This window comes from Vombatus ursinus, unplaced genomic scaffold, assembly GCF_900497805.2.
Source record: "Vombatus ursinus unplaced genomic scaffold, bare-nosed wombat genome assembly UNPS02014816.1, whole genome shotgun sequence".
Taxonomy (NCBI): Eukaryota; Metazoa; Chordata; class Mammalia; order Diprotodontia; family Vombatidae; genus Vombatus; species Vombatus ursinus.
In genome coordinates this window covers 10798226-10810689 of record NW_020954594.1, presented here as the reverse complement: position 1 = coordinate 10810689, position 12464 = coordinate 10798226, and the positions used below count along the sequence as shown (strand labels likewise).

Below are 12464 nucleotides of genomic sequence, written 5' to 3'. Positions count from 1 at the left end.
GCCTCAGACACTTACTACCTGGGCAAGTAACTTAACTCTGTTTGCCTCAGTTCCTCATCTGTAAAGTGAGCTGGAGAAGGAAATGGCAAACCACTTCAGTATCTTTGCCAAGAAAACCTAAAAAGGAATCATGAAGAGTTAGACATGACTGAAGAGATTGAACAACAGCAAATCAATAGTACGTTAAAGCATTTTTTTTCATATAAATATAGACAGCTTTGATTTCTTCTTCTGAAAACTTTTCATATCATTTGACCATTTATCAAATCAGGGAATGGTTCTTATTTTTATAAATTTGACTCAGTTCTCTATATATCTGATAAATAAGGCCTTTATCAAAGAAACTTGCTAAAAAAATTTTTGATGTTATTTAATTACCCATGGTACCATTTAGCAAAATAGTTTCCCTCATTATCTCTTTCAATTAAATCTATTTTTGCTTTTGCTTTGTCTGAGAGCCTGCTTTTTTTTTTTTTAGTCTCAGCTGCAGCGTAATAGATTCTATTTCGTCACCTTATTTTAACTCTGTGTGTGTCTTTCTGTTTCAAGTGTGTCTCTGGTAAACAATGTATTGTTGTATTCTTGTTTCTAATGCATTCTGCTATCCACTTGTATTTTATGGGTGAGTTCATCTCATTCACATTCACAATTACCAACTCTGTATTTTCTTCTATCCTATTTTCTTCTGTTTATCCTTCTCTCTTTTCCCCATCCCTTTTCAAAAGTCTGTTTTGCTTCTGACCACTACCTTCCCTTTTATCACCTCACCCTTTCTGTCTTATCCCCTTTGCCTCCTACTTCCATGTTGTGTAAGATAGATTTTTATTCCCAACTAAACATGCATGTGAGTATATGTGTGTATGTGTGTGTGTGTGTGTACATGTGTATTCTTCCCTCTTTGAACCTATTCTGATGAAAGTGAGATTTAAGCATTGCCCGCAAGGCTCCGCAATTCCTCCTCTTATTGAGGCTCTTACTTGTGTACTTCTTTAATGTGAGATAAATTCCCCTTCTTCCTTTCCATTCCCCCATTTCCCAGTGAATCCCTCTTTCTCATCCCTTCATTTTTTTAGCTCATCTCAACATAACTGATTCACATCCACGCCCTCTGTCTATATAGACTTTTTCTATCTACCCTCATAATATCCTTAAGAATTACATGTATCATCTTCCCCAATAAGTTTGTATACAGTTTAATCTTATTAAGTCTCTTATGATTCCTCTTTTATATTTACCTTTTTATTCTTCTCTTGATTCTTGTGCTTGAATGTTGTATTTTATATTCAGTTACAGTCTTTTCATCAAGGATGCTTGAAAGTCCTCTATTTCATTAAAATATCCATTTTCCCCTAAAAGAATATGCCCAGTTTTTCTTGGTTATAATCCTAACTACTTTGTCTTCCTGAAAATCATATTCCATGCCCTTTCTCTTTTAACCTGGAAGCTGTTAAATCTCATATAATCCTTATTGTAGCTCCATAATATTTGAGTAGTTTTTGCTTGAAATATTTTCTACCCGACCTAGGGCTCTAGAATTTAGCTATCATATTACTGGGAGTTTTCATTTTGGGATCTCTTTCAAGGAAGTGATCAGTAGATTCTTTCAATTTCTATTTTATTTTCTGGATCTAAGATATTGGGTCAGTTTCACTTTATAATCTATATGATCTTAGGCTCTTTATTGATCATGGCTTTCAGGTAATCCAATAAATCTTAAACTATGTCTTCCCAATCTATTTTTGGGTCAGTTGCTTTTCTGATGGGATATTTCACATTTTCTTCTATTTTTTTAATCATTATTTTGTCTTTACTTTATTGTTTCTTGATGTCTCATAGAGTCATTAGCTCACATTTGTCTGATTCTAATTTTTAAGGAATTATTTTTTTCAGTGAACTTTTGTGCCTTCCCCTCAAAATTTAGCCAATTCTGACATTTAAGGTGTTATTTTCTTCACTAATTTGTGTGCTTCTTTTATCGAGCTACTAATTTTGTTTTCATAATTTTCTTACATTAATCTCAATCTTTTGTTTCTAATTTCCCCTCTATAAATCTTATCTCCTGTAGGAATCTCTGGAAGGAAGTTTATTTGCAATATTTTTGGACATTTTTGGCATTTTTTTTTTTTGCAAAAAGAGTTCAATTTTTCTTTGAGGCATTGTAGCTGTTTTCATGTTGTGTTTTTCTTTTGAGTTTGTGTCTTTGATCTTCCATGTCACTATAATAGATTTCTACAGTTAGGTACTTTTGTTGTCTTTTACTCATTTTTGTAGTCTGTTTCTTGACTTTGAACTCTATGTTAAAGTTGGTCTCTGCTCACCTGGAGGAAGGGAGCCATTGTCCCAAGCTTCAAACATTTTTGTGCTTCTGTTTTCATAGCTAGTTCTGGGTCTCTGCAAGTTGTCAGCACTTCCAAGATGGTGTTATCCTGGGGCAAGTGTTGTCACTGGTCTCCTGGTCTGTGCCCTGTTCATTACCCAGGAGGGTTCCTGCTCCACTGCAGCAGCAAGCACAAATGTTCCTCTCCACCCTGCAGCTGCAACCTTGCTGTGCTCCCTTGTGACCAATCATAAGAATTCCTCTCCACTCTAACTGTGATCCTGAACTGTATATGAGCAAGGGATTTGCCACACAGAATATGGTCCTATGCCCAGTGTCATCTCAGGGTCCCCTGTATTCTCTTTCTGACCAATTATTCCTTACCATCTCTGGGATGAGAGCTCTATATAACAGCTGCCTCCAAAGCCCCCTGCGAGTATTGCCACCACATGTGTTCTAGGCCAGCAACCCTCCCCCTGCCCCGCAGTATCACAGACCTTTCCTTCTGACCTCCTGAGTTGTCTTATGCTGGGAAAATGTCTCACATCAACTTTTTGTTGACTATGCCGCTCCAGAATTCAATTTTATGTGTTATTTTAAAGAAATTTGGAGGACAACATTGTGAGATTTTGGCTGGGTTGTTACCTCCACCCCCACCATTTTCTCTCTGCCCCCCCTTTATTTAGCAGTTTTACCTGAGAATGATTGAAGGGGCCCCAACTCTACAAGTTGAGGTGATACTTTACTCCTTTCTCATGTCAAGGATGACATCATGTGATGACAATTGCAGTGAAATTGTCCTTCTTTTTACCTTCACAGAAGAGTTGCTTACCTAGAAGATGTGGGTGTATAGTTCCTATCAGTGGGCTATTCTGTCTTACTTGATAAAAAAAAAAAGCTGCTTTGGAAACAACTGTAAATCCTAAGGAATTTTATCTAAAACCCTGGGGACAGTTTTGCACTGCTGCTAAGATACTCCAAATGTGAATCCAAATACCTGTTATTTTTTCACTGTTCTTTATCAGGTAAATACATTGACTCAGAGTAAGTTGTTAGGCCCTTTACAGATGTGGCTAGCCTGCCACAAATCATTTCTTAACTCCATTTATCATCTACCAACATAGTGTTGCTTTCCCAATTGAATAAATGTTTGCATGCAGAAAACATTCTGTAGATAATTGGCTTTATTGAGAATTAGAAGTCAGTGGAATATTACTTCATACTTTTTTTTTAATCCAAGGAGTTTTTCAATCCATTTATCAAATAAACTATGTGTGTGAGCCTGAAGATTTAGGTTAAAGCTAAAGCAAATTTGTAAAGTCACGGCTCTTCTTGCTAGGGCCTCATTAGCTCTTCACAGAACTAGTGATTGTGGATGTGGCTACCTTCTAACTCCAGGATCAAATATAAATTCCTATTTTGGGAGATAGGTAGGTGATAGAGGGCTGGGCCTAGAGTCAAGAAGACCTACGTTCAAATCTAGTCTCAGACAATTACTAGCTGTGTGACCCTGGGCATGTAATTTAACTTCAGTCTGCCTCAGTTTCTTCATCTGTATAACAGGGATAATAATTGCACCTACCTCTCAGGGTCATTGTAAGGATTAAATGAAATAATATTTGTAAAGTACTTAGTGCAGTGCTTGGCACATAGTAGGCATTACAAAAATATTGTTATCATTATCATCATCATCATCATTATTATTATTTTAAAGCCTTTTATAATCTTACCCCAACCTATCTTTGTACCTTTGTACACTTCACTCCTCCTCCCATAAGCTGTGATTCATCCAAACTGGCCTTCTCCCCGTTTCTCACACATTACTTTCCATCTCCCATCTCTGTGCCTTTTCATGAGAATGCACTCTCTCCTCACCCCACTTCATTGAGGCCCTCTCTTCCTTCAAGAGACAACACAAACATCACCTCCAAATGAAGCCTTTCTTGACCTTACCAACAGTGAATTCTCTTCCCACTACTAACTCCCTCATATTTAACTACCTTATATTTATTTGTATTTATTATCTTTAGATTTATTCCATATATACTGTTTATGTACTTCACGTCTCCCTTGTTAGAATGTCAGATTCTTGAGAGTCGGGATTATATCATTCCCTACTGTCTTTCCACAGTTCTTGACAAATGTGAGGTGCTTAACATGTTTACTGACTGATGAAAATTTGTGTATTGTTCTACCCACCTTGGCACTGGCATCCTTCTTGTATCCCTTACCACAAGGAAAACTTCAGGGAGAGGTGGGCAGGGTTGGGATATGTTAGCAACATAGGAAAATGTAGGGAGCAATGGTGAACATGTGACATCTCTATAAGGTTGATTGACTAAATCCATCAGAATTTTTCATACACGTTTAGCAAATGACCATATTAAAAAAGAACTCATATTGATCTCATTGTCCTCTTATGCCCTAATTATGTGCCAGCAACCCACAAAATTTCAACTAATTTCAATTCATCCAAAAAGCATTTATTATGCACCCAACATATATTGGGGAATATACTAGGTGCTAAGGATACAGGCATGAAACAAACAGTCCCTATCCTCAAAAAGTATATATTCCATCAATTTTTGCGTGATTTGTGAAGACTTCAATTAAAGATAGCAAAAGTATAGAATACACTTTTAGAGCTTAATTTGTTACTTCATCATAGTCAGCACTGACAAAATTGAGCATTTTACAAAGCATTTTTCCTGTATTATCTCATTCAATCCTCTTGACAGCCGTTAAGGTATTTACCAACACATAGGTACTAACGTATATTTTATCGATAAAGAATCTGAGACAAAGGGAGTTTGTGATGTAACCCTGGGGATAGGTAGTAAGTATGGTAGGTAGGATGCCAACCCAGATTTCACTTGACTTCTTTTTCAATGCTCTTTCCAACATACAACATTGCCTCTTCATCTTTATCCTGAAAAATACAGATGTGTCTCCCTATCTTTTTCCTGTATTGCCTTGGCAGCCCTGAGTATAGCATGGATTGGAGGGAGAAGAGACTTGAGGCAGGAAGACCAGTTATAACCAATCCTTTATGCCATAATCTAGATTTAAATCCACCATCTTCCCTATTAATCTTCAGCCTGTGTTTTAATATGGTCCCTGAATCCCAATACCGTTAATGAGGAGTTTTCCATGGTAAAGCATCTACAGTTAGCAAGATAAGACCAACTTATATGTTCAGAACCTAAAATAATGAGATATCTCAGGGAATGTGGCTGGGGGAGGCAAGAGAAGAAAGATTATTTTAATGTTTTGCTAGGTCCAATTCTATCAAAGCTGAGCCTGGAATTCTAGTCTATTATTTACAAAAGAAGGCATTCCTATCCAGAAAATTTAGTTTCACAGATTAGAGTCTTTGGCAGTACTCTAGATTCCCATTCAGATGGAATGTTCATGGAGAACAGAGTCATTTCCTTTCTAAGTCTTTGGATTTCTCCCATGGTTCCTAATATAGTGCTCTTTATACACTGAGGGGACAATAAATACTGCTGACTGGCAGGAGAGAAACCAAAAAGAATTGAAAATCAATGAGGAAATGTTAAAGGAATTGCAATTGACCCCAAAGAGAAGTACATGAGTATCTGAAGGGCAAACAAGAAGAGCAGTGATCAGATCTACAACTATTCAAAGAAGAAAGAAAATGTTTGTTAAGTTACAGAAGTGCTCTAATTTGCAGATGAAAAAAGACAGATATGTACAATTCACTTACGAATGAATCATCTAGATTAGTGTGGATGTGTTTGACATCCTTAATTCACAAGTAAAAAGCAGTCTTTGACTTAGACCATAATAATGAGTTAACTAATATTAACTGAAATTAGCCTTATTAACATTACTAGACAGAACAATTCTATCTCTTTGCTATAATCTGTGGAAAGACAAGGTTAAGAAAAGGACAAGAAAATATTAGGCAAAAGTAGGACTTTTGATGATTTTCCAATAAGATGTTCAAGAAATATTTTATGAATAAAATTAAACTGCACTTATCCAGTGAGTGGATAACTTTATTAACTGTGCTGTAATGTTTTAAATGACTGAGGAAAATGGATGTGAATGTCTGTAACCATAATTAAAATTGTGCTATATTTACTAGGCATTAGCGTGACTCGCACATCTTCCATGCAGTAATTGACCTAATTTATCATCGCATTTTCACTTGACGTTCTGGCTTAAGCCTCTGTAAATTTTCGCTACAAGTAGAAGATGCAGAACCAGATTTTCAAAGGCTGATGTCATAGTTCACCAATTAGGGCCTCTCAGCCACTTTCAATTTGTGAGTATCCCTGTCACCCAGTATTACCTCCATCAAATCATCCCACAAGGTGACACTCCAACAAGGCTCCCATCTTCCTAGTGTAAGAGATCCATTTTAAATTTTGGGAGCAAATACTCAGTCCCTTTGCACTAATGAAGTACAGACTTTTACCCTGTGATAAATAACCATGGTACTGTACCTACCAGAATACCCTGAGCACACCGTTTTAGAATAAGCTAAGGGAAAATTGTATTCCTAATAGTCTATTTATCATGTCAGTCATGGAAGTTACCATAAACCTTGCTATATACCTTTAAATTTCAAACAGCTTGCTAGTGACCATTTCAATAAAAGTAGACTGACAGACGACACAATAGATTTTTGCCCCTTCTTAGTGGATGGGCCTCTTTCTCATCACAGATCCTGAATGCAGTACTAGCTGAATATGTACTCTGCTCAGATGAGAACAAGGATTTTCTTGGAAGAGCTGGCTTATTGTTTGATTCAGACAAAGAGTGCCTTATCTGGTGAGTGACTTGTCATCTTATGTCGATGTAAGCTATGTAAAGAATGACTTTTCATTTAAGCAAGTTTAGCATATTTGCAATTGTCTTGGTCAGAGGGAAAGTTTTCTAGCTCAAATGGTAGTATTATAGCCTATGGTTTGTGCAATTTAGAAGTTGAGTCCATGATAGAAATCAGTAACACACACACACACACACACACACACACACTCACACAGAGTGTTCTATCTTTCCTACCCCATAAGAGGCCAGCAAAATACCATCTGGAGTGGTGGAGAAGGGAAGAGGGGAAGAGAAAATCCTCCCTCTACTGCTTCAAGAACAGCTCTAAATTGTGACTAGCTTGCATATCTTTTAAAAAATTCTTAAACCTCTGTTTAAGAGTTTTTCCTTTCAAAACAGTTTTAAAAAGCAGTTTATGCTCAGCTTCCCCTTGCCTCCTCTCCAGGGGGCAAATTTTCTTATGCTGTACTGATTAAGATTTCTGTAATGGCCTCCTGGCCCATAAAACAGACCTACCCATCACATCATCTATCAAATTTACCTGATCCAAATCCCCTTCCTCTAAAGGCCTATTCTTTGCTAACCAAAGGCTATTCTGCTCACCAAATCAAGGAAACTGTACTAATGTTTTAATCCTCCCCTTTAACAAGATGCTTTTTGACAAATAAAATTCACTTCCCTTTAAGAAAACTTTTAAGGAATAACCAATCCTAATGGCTATAGCAGATGAAAAGGTTCAATGTTTTGAGTCTAGGCTAGTCCCTTCAGAGATTTTCATATCACATCATGCAGGAAGCCATCTATATTATTACCTATGCCATAACCTGGTATACGACTTGTAAATAAATCAATGCAAGCACACTCAAAATTCATCAGCATATTTTATTCCATTGAGTCTTTTTGAGTCATTTTTCAGTCATGTCTGACACTTCATCAAACCATTGGGAATTTTCTTGGCAAAGATGCTGGAGTGGTTTGCCATTTCCTTTTACAGATGAGGAAACTGAGGCAAGCAGGGTTAAGGGACTTGCCCAGGGTCACATAGCTACTAAGTGTCTGTGGCCAGATTTGAATTCAGGAAGATGAGTCTTCCTGACGCCAGGCCTACCACTCTATTCCCTCACAATCTGGGGCAGCTAGGTGGCACAATGGAGAGAACACGTGGCTTGGAATCAGGAAGACTAACCATCTTCACAAGTTCAAATACTTACTAGTTGTGTGACCCTGGGCAAATCATTTAACCCTATTTTGACCAGTTTCTCATCTGTAAAAATGAGCTGGAGAAGGAAACGGCAAAGCACTCCACTTTGCCAAGAAAACCCCAAACGGGGTCATGAAAAGTCAGACACAACTGAAACAACTAAACAAGAGTAATTTTATTCCATATATAATCAGGGAATAACAGAGCTCTCCCAAGCTGATGAACTGTGCCATCCATATCTACTCTTTGGGCATAAGTTTCTGACTGAGATGGTATAGTTCTACTTTCTGACTTACTATGAGGACTTCAGGATCTGATTCTTTTAGGTAGCCAGGACAGAATAGCACAAGGAATTTAGCTGCAGCATGAAACTTGGTCTTTTTATACTTCAATTCCAACAATGAGAAGTCATGGATAGCCTAGTAAATTATTTGACCCACATGGCCTAAACCATAAGTTTGGTCCCAACTACATATCTTTGAAAAATCAGAGATTTTTTTATTTCATTTTGAGAGAACTGAGACATACAGAATCTAGCAGTAAAAAGATCAAGGATTCCTGGATTTCTTAACCTTTTTCCTCATGGTACTTTCTCTAAGGTGAACAATTTGTTTCCAAATGTGTGATGCTTTGATTCAATTTGCCAACATTAGCTATTTTTCTTTGTGGAGAGGCCTAGTTACAGGGATGATTGTGAAATCATTTGGAAAAGACGATCTTGTTTTTATTCTCCCTGTCAGCTATAATGCTTTTAAGATTACACAGGCCCCTAAAAGGGAAAGAGACTGCAGATGATTGGGCAATTCTTTAGTCATCCCCTTAGGCATCTTTCCCCCCCTTCCCCCGCCCCTTTCCATCCTAACTGCCAAATTCCACATCTCCAGACATTTTCCTCTCACGCATCTTTCAGAGAGCTGCTCATGTTGTACTTATCTGTCCACTTCCTATTGTTGTTTTGCAAGATCAGGCCCCAAATCTTCACCATATTATTCACCATGCTTCAAAACTTATCCCCAAACTAGACTGAATGTCGGCTACAGATACCTAAAAAAAATCTTGGTCTCCCCAAATACTTAGACCTAAAGTCAAAGCAATTGTTAATAAGTCAACTACAAGTCAAACAATCTTGATTCTGTAGGGGATGCTGCCCCCAAAGGAGTGGGGGGAAGGGGGAACAATATTCTAGCCCTCCCATAATTCACATGAATACTTCTTAGAAAGCACATTCAAATAATGAAATCTTTTCTATACTATTGAGAAGAAAACTACAGTAAATCATGCAGGAAGTACAACTGCTGAATGAGTACCAAATGGGCAAAATAACCATATGGCATTGTATGTGTAGGCACTTCACTATACATGGTTTTGACATTTCCAAAACTGAAGCCATTATCTTCCTCACAAAATCTGCCCCTCCCCCCAACTCCCCATTTATGTTGATGAAACCACCATTTTCCCTATCACCATGGCTTTAAATCTGGTTGGGGGCTCTCTTTTATTCTTCTCTCTCCCTCATCCCTGACATTCAAGCTGTTGCAAAGTCCTACTGTTTCTCTCTCCTAAATATTTCTCACATCTGTCCCATCTTCACTAGAAGTTCTAATATCCTGGCTCAGGCCCTCATAGTTTCTTACCCAAAGTATTTCGATAGACTTTTTTCCCCAATCAAATTGGAATGTATTTTTTCCAATTAATAAACTTCTATTTTCTTTCTGTTCCGCCTCCCTCCCCCCCCAAAAAAAAGATAAAAAAAAGAAAAACTCTCATAACATATATATTCTCAAGTGAAACAAATTCCCATATTTACTATATCTAAAAATGAATATCTCACTTTGTAGATTGAGTTGATTACCTCTTTTTTCAAGAGGTACATTCTTCATCATTAGTATTCTGGAATCATAATTTTCCTGGCTTCTATTCTCTCCTAAGAAGCCCACTCTGTAATTCATTGGCCAAAACTTATCTTCTTAATGTGTAGGTGTGACAATGACACATCCCTGTATTTGTGCAGGCTGTCCTAAAATATGCTTCCTCCTCAGCTATGGTTGTTGAATTCCTTCTCATTCTCTAAGGCTTGATTTAGCCCACCTGCCACTGCCTGCCTGACACTTTCTGTGATACTCCCATCTAAATGTCTTCTCTCCTTCCTTATAATTTCCTAACAGATTTTGTTTGTATCCTTGCTTCGTCTCTATTATGTTACACAAAGTATTATATTTATTTGTATACTTGCTACACACAGAGAGAATTTAAAAGCTCCAAGAGACTATATATTTTGCCATTTTTTTTTCCATTTTTGAACCTCCAGGAATTAATGCCTTGAGAATAGTAAATATTTATGGGCAGCTAGGGGGTGCAGCAGATAAGAGCACAGGGGCCCGGAGTCAGGAATGTTCATCTTCCTGAGTTCAAATCCAGCATAAGTGCTTAGATGCTGATGTTGGCAAGTTAAAAAACTAATAACAATAACAATAAAATAACAGCAACAACAATAATCCTGCATATTGATGTGGCACTTTAAGGTTTTAAAAGTACATTCCTTGAGCATATAGTCCTTTCCCTTAAAAAAATTTACAGGGGTTAGCTAAGTGGTGCAGTGGACAGAGCACCAGCCCCAGAGTCAGAAGGACCTGAGTTCAAATCCGGCCTCAGACATATAACACTCACTAGCTGTGTGACTCTAAGCAAGTCACTTAACCCCAACTGCCTCTCTCTCTCTCTCTCTCTCTCTCTCACACACACACACACACACACACACACAAATTACAATCTAGGAGGAAACTATAATGCAAACCATAAGTGAATTGGAGGGGTTAGAGTGATGGGAATGAAAGAATAAGGAAAGAATCACTTTTTTTGTGGCTAGGCAATGGGGTTAAGTGACTTGCCCAGGGTCACACTGCCAGTAAGTGTTAAGTGTCTGAGGTCAGATTTGAACTCGGGTCCTCCTGAATTCAGGGCTGGTACTCTATCCACTGTACCACCTACCTGCCCCAATCACTTTTCTTGATAAAAGGTTTTAAGAAACTTATCATGGAAGAGTGAAATTCAAGCTGGGCTTTGAAGAAAGAGAAGGATTTCAACAGCAGATAAATAAAGGAGGTCTATTCCAGGTACAATGTAGTGCTTTTACCTGTCTCGGTATATGTAAGTAGGAGTTGGTAGGAAAATACTTGAAAATGGCCAGTAGTCTAATTTATCTGGAATGTGGAATTTGAGATGGTAACTACTATGGGAGTAAAAATTTAGGAAGTTTCCAGATAAACTGGAGAAAAATCATGGAAGGCCTTCAAGGTCCTAATGATTCCAAGGAAGAGGTAAGGGAAAAGTCTTCAACAACCTTCTGGCTACTGGGATCATAACTGAAAGAAAAGCTGTACCTCCAACAATGCCCAGTGTCTAGAATACACACTAATCAATCTGACCTATTATCTCTTAAAGGAAATGACCAGAACATCATTGGAAGTGAATTTGGATCTTATTCGCTTTCAGAGAGAATGTTTCTAGGTGGGTTTTATATATTCATTTTCACTCATACATTCTCATATATTCTCTCTCTCTCTCTCTCGCCTTTCTGTCTTTTTTTTCAGTGTTTGACTCACAGTGCATTTTTGCAGACCAGTCAAAACTTCTCTCCATTCATAATGACCTTTCTCCTCCCTCACAGCTACTGATTTGGGTATTATTCTATCTCAAGAACTAAAATGCCCATCTTCCCATGAGTGGGAGAAGATAATGAATGCTCCAAAGAAATCTTTAACAAATCAGGATTGAAGATCATTTAAAACAAGCTGGCATATTAAAACAATAAATGACATTACACTAATAAGATGGGGAGGCAGTGAAAACTGCCCCTTTGTGCCTAGTAACTGCTACACATCATGTTCTTGCTAGGGAGTAAAACAATGTGATGATTGTTTCATACAGTACACTGTATTGTTACATAAAAAATAGATTGCAAGTTGGTTTTACAAACAATGCAGAAAGAAGTTGTACCTTTGCATAAGAAACAATACCCTCAAAATGAGGTAAGCAGATACTATTCTTAAGTTGTCATCAGAACTGCCAGGAAAGCAGTAGGTAGGCAGCACTGTACCTCCGAATGACCAGGTACTCAGCAACTGAAATAAGTGGGTGAGACTAGAA

At 37.7% G+C, this 12464-nt stretch overlaps 1 long non-coding RNA gene across 1 annotated transcript in view; it reads left to right on the top strand.

Moving 5' to 3' along the window:
- Window positions 1–12204, top strand: part of LOC114023139 — a 146248-nt gene extending 134044 nt beyond the window's left edge. The window contains exons 2-4 of the long non-coding RNA XR_003566750.1: window positions 7011–7117; window positions 11760–11825; window positions 11986–12204. This is a non-coding gene — a long non-coding RNA (uncharacterized LOC114023139). The remainder of the gene's footprint in view (window positions 1–7010; window positions 7118–11759; window positions 11826–11985) is intronic.
- The last annotated feature ends 260 nt before the right edge of the window (window positions 12205–12464 follow it).